Source organism: Somniosus microcephalus, unplaced genomic scaffold (assembly GCF_052327205.1).
Source record: "Somniosus microcephalus isolate GS21.2 unplaced genomic scaffold, FLI_Smic_1.0 unresolved_chr3, whole genome shotgun sequence".
NCBI classification, from domain to species: Eukaryota; Metazoa; Chordata; class Chondrichthyes; order Squaliformes; family Somniosidae; genus Somniosus; species Somniosus microcephalus.
In genome coordinates, this window is record NW_028225181.1 from 66,665,425 (window position 1) to 66,676,073 (window position 10,649).

Genomic DNA, 10,649 nt, shown 5'->3' on the forward strand with positions numbered 1-10,649 from the left:
AATCACAGCAATCAAAGGTGTGAATGGTGTCCAAACAGGTCAGTCAGGAAAACATTACATCAAAGAACAATGAGGTGGGTTCACAAGGGGTCAAATGTTGCAGACGCTGGGGTATGTCTGAAAAACAGAAAAAACTAAAAACTTTGCTAGAAATCACAGCAGGTCCGGCCGCATCTGTGCAGAGAGAACAAGCGAACGACGACTCGAGTCTGGATGACTCTACGTCAGGTAGGGTTACATGTAGCATGACATGAACCCAAGATCCCGGTTGAGGCCGTCCTCAGGAGTGCAGAACTTGGCTATCAGTTTTTGCTCGCCGATTTTGTGTAGCTGTGTGTCTCGAAGGCCACCTTGGAGAATGCTTACCCGAAGATCGGAAGCTGAATGTCCTTGACTGCTGAAGCATTCCCCGACTGGGAGGGAACACTCCTGCCTGGCGATTGTTGTGCAGTGTCCATTCATCCGTTGTCGCAGTGTCTGCATGGTCTCGCCAATGTACCATGCTCCGTGGCATCCTTTCCTGCACTGTATGAGGTAGACAATGTTGGCCGAGACACATGAGTATGTACCATGTACCTGGTGGGTGGTGTCCTCACGTGTGATGATGGTATCTGTGTTGATGATCTGGCATGAATTGCAGAGGTTGCCGGGGCATGGTTGTGTGGTGGCGTGGTGGCTGTTCTCCTGAAAGCTCGGTAATTTGCTGTGAATGATGGTCTGTTTGAGGTTAGGCGGCTGTTTGAAGGTGAGTAGTGGAGGTGTGGGGATGGCCTTAGTGAGGTGTTCATCATCGTCGATGACATGTTGAAGGCTGCGGAGATCATGGCATGGTTTCTCCGCTCTGGGGAAGTACTCGACGACGAAGGGTATTCTGTTGGTTGTGTCCCGTGTTTGTCTTCTGAGGAGGTCTATGCGATTTTTCGCTGTGTTGCATCGGAACTGTCGATCGATGAGTCGAGCATCATATCCCGTTCTTATGAGGGCGTCTTTCACGTCTGTAGGTGTCGATCACGCTCCTCCACGTCTGAGCACATCCTGTGTATTTGCAGGGCTTGTCCATAAGAGATGGCTTCTTTAACGTGGTTAGGGTGGAAGCTGGAGAAGAGGAGCATCGTGAGCTTGTCCGTGGGCTTGAGGTAGAGTGAAGTGCTGAGGTGTCCATCTTTGATGGAGATTCGTGCGTCCACGAATGAAACCGATTCTGAGGAGTAGTCCCTAGTGAGTTTGATGGTGGGATGGAACTTGTTGATGTCATCGTGTAGTCTTTTCAGTGATTCTTCGCCGTGGGTCCATAGGAAGAAAATGTCGTCGATGTATCTGGTGTATAGGTTTGGTTGGAGGTCCTGTGCAGTGAAGAAGTCTTGCTCGAACTTGTGCATGAAGATGTTGGCGTATTGGAGTGCGAATTTGGTCCCCATGGCTGTTCTGTGTGTTTGGGTAAAGAACTGGTTGTCGAAGGTGAAGACATTGTAGTCAAGGCTGAAGCGGATGAGTTAACGATGGCGTCCGGAGATTTGCTGTTGTTGGTGTTGAGTATTAAGGCTGTCGCAGTGATGCCTTCATCGTGGGGGATACTGGTGTAGAGTGCCGAGATGTCCATCGTGGCGAGGAGTGTTCCTAGTTCAACTGGTCCGTGGGTGCTGAGTTTCTGTAAGAAGTCTGTAGTGTCGTGACAGAAGCTGGGGGTTCCCGTTACGATGGGTTTCAGGATGCCCTCGATTTATCTAGAGAGCTTCTCACACAGGGTTCTGTTGCTGATACGATAGGACGTCCGGACGTGTTGGCTTTGTGTATCTTTGAGAGGCAGTAGAAGGCTCCTACGCGGGGAGTACGTGGGATGAGAGCGTGTAGGATACTCTGAAGGTCTGGATCGAAGGTCTTGATCAGTCTGTTGAGTTGGCGGGTGTGTTCTTTGGTCGGATCTGCGGGTAACTGTCTGTAGTATTCCTGGTTGTCCAGTTGTCAGTATGCTTCTTTGCAATAGTCCATTCTATTCTGTATGACGATGGCTCCTCCTGCTGGTTTGATGACGATGTTGTGGTTGGTCTTGAGAGAGTAGATGTCATTGCGTTGTGCTCAGGTGACATTCTGGACTGTTTGGTGAGTGTGGCTGATGATTCTGGCGTTGATGCATCTCCTGACAGCTTGAGCATACATGTCAAGCTTAGGGCAGAGGCTGATAGCCAAGTTCTGCACTCATGAGGACGGCCTCAACCGGGATCTTAGGTTCATGTCACGCTACATGTAACCACACCAGATGTAGAGTCATCCAGACTCGAGTCGTCATTGGCTTGTTCTCTCTGCAGGGATGCGGCCGGGCCTGCTGTGATTTCAAGCAAAGTATTTTTTTCTGTTTTTCATACAGACCCCAGCATCTGCAAAATTTGACCTCTTGTGACCCCACCTCATTGTTTTTGATGTAATGTTTTCCTGACTGACCTGTTTGGACACCATTCACATTCAGCATTGATTGCTGTGATTATCCCTCTGCTGAGGTGTGATAAAGGGCAGTTAGAAAGATTAGCTGTAATCATCTGGCAGTTTCCGCTGACTATATATGCTGTCCCTTTATGCTTCTCTCCACGTCACCTGATGAAGGAGCAGCGCTCCGAAAGCTTGTGATCTCAAATAATGCTGTTGGACTATAACCTAGTGTTGTGTGACTTCCTACATTTGTCCACCCCAGTCCAACACTGGCATCTCCACATTAAGTTCTTATATTTGTTAAAGTGTTATAAAGTAGACTTGCCAGCAAAATGGAGGCCCAGGGAATAAAAGGGACAGTGGTAGCATGGATCTGAAATTGGCAAAGTGACAGGAAGCAGAGAGTAGTGCTGAATGGTTGGTTTTCCGACTGGAGGAAGGTACAGAGTGGTGTTCCCCAGGGGTCGGTACAAGGACCACTGCTTTTCTAGATATATACAAATGAATTAGACTTTTCTGTACAGGACACAATTCCAAAATTTTCGTGTGACACACAACTTGGAGGTATAGGGAACAGTGAGGAGGATAATGATAGACTTCAAGAACACATAGAAAGGGTGATTCATGGGAGGACACATGGCCAATCAAATTTAACACAGAAAATTGCGAACTCATATATTTTGGTAGGAAGAACGAGGAGATGCAATTTAACATAAAGGGTCCAATTCCAAAGTGGGTGCATGAACAGAGTGACCTGGGGGCATCTGTGCACACATCCTTAAAGCTGGCAGGGCAGGTTGCGAAAGCGTCTAAAAAGGTATACATGATCCTGGCCTTCATAAATAGATGCATAGGGTGCAAAATGTGGAAGTTATGATGAAACGTTATAAAACACTGGTTCTGCCTCAACTGGAGTATTGTGTTCAATTCTGGGCACTGCAATTTAGGAAGGATGTGAAGTCCTTAGAGACGGTGCCAAAAAGATTTACATGAATTGTTCCAGGGATGAGGGATTTCAGTTACGTGGATAGAATGGAAAATCTGGGGTTGTTCTCCTTAAAGCATAAAAGGTCGAGGTGAGATTTGATAGAGGTGTTCAAAATCATGCGGGGTCAAGATAGAGTAGATAGAGTGAAACTGTTCCCATAGGAAGAAGGGTCGTGAACCAGTGGACACAGATTTAAGGTGATCACAAAAGTATCAAAGGCGACATGAGGAAAATCATATTTATGCAGTGACTAGTGAGGATCTGGATGCACTGCCTGAAATGGTGGTGGAGGCAAACTAAATCGTAGCTTTCAAATGAGAATTGGATAAGTACCGAAAGGAAAAATAATGCAATATATGGGGAGGGGGCGAGGAAGTGGGACCAGCTGAAGTACTCTTGCAGAGAATCGGCACGGGCTCAACAGGCTGAATTGTCACCTTCTTTGTTGTAACCCTTCTATGATTCAACACTGTCTCATCAAACACACCCATGTCAGGTACAGCGCGGTTTAGATACAGAGTTATGCTCCCTCTACACTGTCCCATCAAACACTCGCAGGGCAGGCACAGCACATGTTAGATACAGAATAAAGCTCGTTCTACATTGTCCCATCAAACACTCCCAGGGCAGGTACAGCACGGGTTGTATACAGAGTAAAGCTCTGTCTTCATTGTCCCAACAAACACTCCCAGGGCATGTACAGCACGGGTTAGATACAGCGTGAAGCTCCCTCTACACTGTCCGAACGAACAATCCCAGGGCAGGCAAAGCATGGGTTAGATACAGAGTAACGCTCCCTCGACAATGTCACATCAATCACTCCCAGGGCAGGCACAGCACGGGTTAGATACAGAATAAAGCTCGTTCTACATTGCCCCATCAAACACTCCCAGGGCAGGTAAAGCACTCATTAGACACAGGGAGAAACTCCGTCCACACTGTCCTAACAAACACTCACAGGGCAAGTACAGCACGTGTTAGATACAGAGTAAAGATTAGTATTCGTAAAAAAAGTAGTGCTGGTGAAATTAATGGGACCGACGCCCGATAAATCCCCAGGGCCTGATAATCTGCAGAGTACTAAATGATTTAGCCATTGAAATAGTGGATGCATTGGTTGTCCTCTTCCAATAATCTATAGCTTATGGAACAGTTCCTGCAGATTGGAGGGTGGCAAATATAACCCCACTATTTTAAAAAGGAGTTAGAGAGAAAACAGATAACAACAGACCTGTTAGTGCAGGTTAGTCTAACATCAGTCATAGGGGTAATGCTCGAGACTATTATAAAGGATGTGATAACAGGACACTTATAACATATCAACGGGATTAGACAAAGTCAACAAGGATTTAGGAAACGGAACTCGTGTTTGACAAACCTACTGGAGCTTTTTGAGTATGTAACTGAAAGAATAGATAAGGGAGAACCAGTGGATGGGGTGTATTTGGATTTTCAAAACGTCTTTGATAATGTCCCACATGAGATGTTAGTGTGCAAAATTAAAGCACATGGGATCGGGAGTAATGTACTGGCATGGATTGAAAATTGGTTTACAGACAGGAAACAGAGAGTAGGAATAAAAGGGTCTTTTTCGGGTTGGCAGGCAGTGGCTAGTCGGGTACTGCACGAATCAGTGCTTGGGCCCCAGTTATTCACAATATATATCAATGATTTGGATGAAGGAACCAAGTGTATTTTCCAAGTTTTCTGATGACACGAACCTAGGTAGGATTGTGAGTTATGAGGAGGATGCAAAGAGGTTTCAAGGAGAATTAGACAAGTTGAGTGAGTGGGCAAATACATGGCAGATGCAATATAACGTGAATAAATGTGATGGTGTCCACTTCAGTAGGAAAAACAGAAAGGCAGAGTATTATTTAAATTGTGCTAGATTGGGAAATGTTGATGTACAAAGGGACCTGGGTGTCCTTGTACACCAATCACTGAAAGCAAACATGCAGGTGCAGCAAGCAGTTAGGAAGGCAAATGGTACGTCGGCCTTCATTGCAAGAGGATTTGAGTAAAGGTGCAGGGATGTGTAACTACAGTTATACAGGGCCTTGGTGAGACCACACCTGGACTAGTATGTGCAGCTTTGTAATCATTTCCTAAGAAGGGATACACTAGCCATAGAGGGAGTGCAGCAAAGGTTCACCAGACAGATTCCTGCGATAACAGGAGTGTCATATGAGGAGAGATTGGGTCGACTAGGCCTGTATTATTTAGAGTTTAGCAGAATGAGAGGGGATCTCATTGAAACGCCTAAAATTCTGACAGGGTTAGACAGACTGGGTGCAGGGAGGATGTTTCCCTGGCTGGGGTGTCTAGAACGAGGGGTCACTCTCTCAGGAAACGTGGTGGGAGATTTAGGACTGAGATGAGGAGAAATTTCTTCACTCACAGAGTTGAGATTCTGTGGAGTTATCTATCACAGAACGCTGTGGACGCCAGTCAGTATCCATATTTAAGAAGTAGATAGATTTCTGGACAAAAATGCCTCAAGGGATATGGGGAGAGAGCGAGAATATGGTATTGAGATAGAGGATCAGGCATGATCATATTGAATGGCACAGCAGGATCAAAGTGCCGAATGGACTACTCCTGCTCTTAATGTTCTATGTTTTTTTGAGAGAGAGAGACAGCGTGAGAGAGGGACAGAGAGAGAGAGAAACAGAGAGTGAGACCGGGCTCATTCCTACACACAGCCCGGGGCCTGGGGCCCGGTCCCAAACACCTCCTGGGGGCTGGGTCTCGGTCCAGCACTACCCGGGGGATGGGATATGTCCAACAATCCCCCTGTGGGATGGGGATCGGTCCCACACCCCCCTGCGGGATGGCATTCGATCCCTCACACCCTGGGTGTTAGCTTTAAATCCCACACACAACCTGGTAGCTGGGGCTCTCTCCCAAACAGGGAGGTCTTGCTGCAGTTATACAGGGTATTGGTGAGGCCACACCTGGAATACTGCGTGCAGTTTTGGTTTCCATTTTTAAGAAAAGATATACTTGCTCTCAAGGTGGTTTAGAGAAGGTTCACTCGGTTGATTCTGGAGATGAGTGAGTTGACGTATGAGGAAAGGTTGAGTAGGTTGGGACTCTACTCATTGGAGTTCAGTAGAATGAGAGGCGATCTTATCGAAACATATAAGATTGTGAGGGGGCTTGATCGGGTGGATGCGGTGAGGATGTTTCCACTGATGGGTGAGACTAGAACTGGGGGGCATATTCTTAGAATAAGGGGCTGCCCTTTCAAAACTGAGATGAGGAGAAACTTCTTCACTCAGAGGGTAGTAAATCTATGGAATTTGCTACCTCAGAGAGCTGTGGAAGCTGCAACATTAAATAAATTTAAAATGGAGATAGACAGTTTCCTAGCAGATAAGGGAATTAGGGGTTATGGGGAGAGGGCAGGGAAGTGGACGTGAGTCTAGATTCGGATCAGCCATGATCCTATTGAATGGCGGAGCAGGCCTGAGGGGCCGTATGGCCTACTCCTGCTCCTACTTCTTATGTTCTTATGTTCACACATCCTGGGGATTGAATCGCAGTCCAACACGCCCTATGGGCTGGAGCACGGTCCCTCAAACCCCCTGGGGGTGGAATTTGGTCCCACACACAGCCTGGAGGCTGTGGCTCAGTCTCACACACAACTTGATGAATAGGTTACAGTCCTACACACCCTGGTGGATGCAATCATTCTATGTGGCCTGATGGACAGGCCAGAAATGGAACGCGGCTGGAGCTCGAGCTGCAGATTAGTCTATCCACTTTCACTTCTTGTGGGTCAGAGACAGATGCAAACTGCAGCCAGGGAACACACATCAATGCTTAATTTAATTTATCAATTCGCAAAACCGATACTGCCCAGCCCGATCTTAAAAGGATCAGTTCTGCGATTCTGCCACAATGGCAGACATTGCTCCCCAATATGCCCCGTCCATTTTAGATTCGAGTCACGGCTGCACAATTACTCACCCGTTTTAATATTACCCCACTTTATTAGCATAGTGGATCCATAACTAAAATGACCCGGGTATATTGGACATTGCACTCGCTGTTTTTAATTTAAGCCCTTTTTCCCATGTCATGATCAATTAAGTTTATTGTCATGACTGGAAGAGGGCTGTAGAGATTGATGTCATTGGCCAGTCCCAGTAATAAATGGCACTCGGGGATGAAATGTGCATTAAAATGGTGCATTATTGTAGCCATTTTCAAGTGAACGTCGGCAAACTCTATCGGCGTCTTGTCTTTTCTCAGGAGTGATCACACGTTGACAATGAAAAAGCCCAGATTGATGGCTGATCTGGGGCGAAATTTGCAGATTAAATCATTTTCAGAATCACCTAATTATTTCTCAGCGAGGTTTTCAAAAGCTTCAAAGCAGCACTTGCATGTGTAATTTTTAAAGGATGTATGAATGATTTTATCCTTGATTGTGCCTTATACCATGGTTATAATTGCCAGTGGAAGCAGAGTCGATCACTCATTTTCCACTATAAGAATGAATTGAGACCATTTGGAAGAAACAGACCGAGCACTTTTCAAAGTGACTCCTGAACCTGCATCATGTTGGTTAGCCTTTTAATAAGTTTTGTTATTTTTAGTCTGTGTGGAAACGACCTGAAGGGCTCTTTATACAATAAATGCCAGAACTAATTTTAATGGTAGCTCTGGTGAGCACAATTCATTTTATTTGTGCAGCAATGTTCCCTCTAATTAGTTTTTAATGTGTGGTCCCTTTCAATTTGCTGCATCTCTTCCAGTGGCAGGAGCTGGTGAGCGGCCTGCACATGACCTCGCCATTGCTCCGCGGCCATGCACCTTCTTGGGAACATTGGTGTGCGGCCCTCAACAGCTCGCCAAAACTTGTTAACCGGCCTTCCAGCCCAAATAATTGCCCAGCCCTGCTCCACACTGTCCCCTCAAAAACTACCAAGGATAGTTATAGCACGGGTTAGGTACAGTGTAAATCTCCCTTTGAACCGTCCCATCAAACAGTCTGTGGGTCTTATGCAAAGTATGTCCGCTGCCAATGTGCCTGAATAAACCCGTTAAAGTGAGATATTCTGTACCCCGAACAGTCAGAGTGCTGACACTCTGGGACACATTTCTTATCTCAGTAGCTTACTGAATGTTTTATTAGACACTTGTAGAGATTCCCTACAGCGGTTTCATCTTCTCATTCCCTGCAATTCCCACCTCTTCTCCCAGTCTCATTCCACCCCGAACACCTTCTCCTAGGACACACTGATCCAACACAGAAACAAGACCCGGATATGAAGCTATGATCAATGCAGTAAGTTTTATTTCCGAGTACAGCCCATTATTCTGACAGCAGTAATACAGGGTCAGGGGATACGAGACCTAAAGAATCAAATAGAGCCTCTTTGCTGTGAACGAAGGTTTCATTCAGTGAGCTCGGGCTGGTGGGAATCAATCACTGGAGCTTTAATTTTAGCAGTGTGCAGCAAATCTTCCCATTGTAGCACCGTGACCAGATTCTCATTGCTATTACATTCGTCCACACATGTAAATTGTTCGTCATATCGTCGCAGTCGGCTAAAATCCAAAATGAAGAATGAATTGATTGATGGTTCTGAACACAGAGGGAGGGAGAACAATGAGTAAACATGAAGCGGAGTCTGTCAGTGTTACTGCGACGGACTCTGGAACACACATGAACCTTAAATCTTTCATACTTAATGAAAGCCCACGCCGCTCCCCCTCCCCCAATCTTTGTCCTGAAGGGCAGCCCAAAGTGCTTTCCTCAGAATGGAGCCCAACACCCCCCCTATCTGAGACCAGAGAGAGAAGATTGGACATTGATATAGAACCATTCCTGGCACCAGAAGGGCCCAGAGAGTTTCACAGACCATGGATTGTTTTTAAAGTGCCGACACTGTTTTGTAGGAAACGCGGCAACCAATTTGCCCACAGCAAATTCCCCAAACAGCAAATGAGATTTAACAGAATGGGTGTCTCTGCTCATGTTGGTTGAGAGAGTGATGTCAGTCCAAGACACCGGGAGAACCACCAACTCTTCAAATAATCCCCCAAACCATTCAAGTAAATCTCTTCTGAACCCTCACCAAAGCCTTTACATCCTGCCTGAAGTATGGTGCCCAGAATTGGACACAATACTCCGGCTGCGGCAGAACTAGTGTTTTCTATAGGTTTAGTATAGCTTTCTGGCTTTTGTACTCTATGCCTCTATTTAAGAAGCCCAGGATCCCATATGCTTTATGAACTACAACTGCTTTCTTAACCTGTCCTGCCACCAAGGATTTGTGCACAAGCAACCCAAGGTCTGGGGACTTGGACCCCCCTTCAAAAGTGTGTATGTTTTCTTCTGATTCTTCCTAACAAACTGTATCACCTTGCACTTTTCAGTGCTGTATTTCATCTTCCATGTGTCCGCCCAATCCACGAGCCTGTTCATGTCTTCTTGAAGTCTATTACTACCTTCCTCACACTCCCAGGTTTCGAGTCAGCTGCAAATTTCAAAATTGTGCCTTTTACCAGCCACGTCCAAACCCCAGTTCTAATGGACACAGAAACAGGGAATGGGTGACCACCAGACAGAATGGGGACCAGACAGGTAGTGCAGGAGTCCCCGGTGTACATCTCGCTCTCCAACCAGTATTCTGTTCCGTGTACTTGTGGTGGCGATGATTCCTCTGCAGAGTGCAGCCAGAGACAAGTCGATGGCACCACGGGTGGCTCAGCTGCACGGAGGGAGGGGAGGAAAAAGAGTGGAAGAGCAATAATGATAGGGGATTCCACAGTTAGGGGAGCAGACAGGCGTTTCTGTGGCTGCAGACGTGACTCCAGGATGGTATGTTGCCTCCGAGGTGCCATGGTCAAGAATGTCACTGAGCAGCTGCAGGAAACTGAATGGGGAGGGTAAACAGCCAGACGCATTTGGTTGTCATCTTCCAAAATTCAATAGATTCTGGAATGCTTCCTGCAGTTTGGAGGCTAGCAAATATAACCCCGCTATTTAAGAAAGGAGGGAGAGGGAAAACAGGGATCTATAGAACTGTAAGCATCACATCAGTAGTTGGGAAAATGCTGGAATCTATTATAAAGGATGCAATAACTGGGCAGTTAGAAACTAATAGTAAGATTGAGCAGAGTCTTCATGGATTTATGAAAGGCAAATACTGTTTATCAAACCTATTGGAGTTCTTTGAGGATGTAACTAATGGAGTAGACAAACGGGAACCAGTAGATT

The 10,649-nt window shown here is 46.2% G+C and overlaps 1 pseudogene; it reads right to left on the bottom strand.

The window, feature by feature from the left end:
- Positions 1–458: 458 nt before the first annotated feature.
- Positions 459–1,600, bottom strand: LOC147091819 (uncharacterized; annotated as a pseudogene).
- Between the last annotated feature and the right edge of the window lie 9,049 nt (positions 1,601–10,649).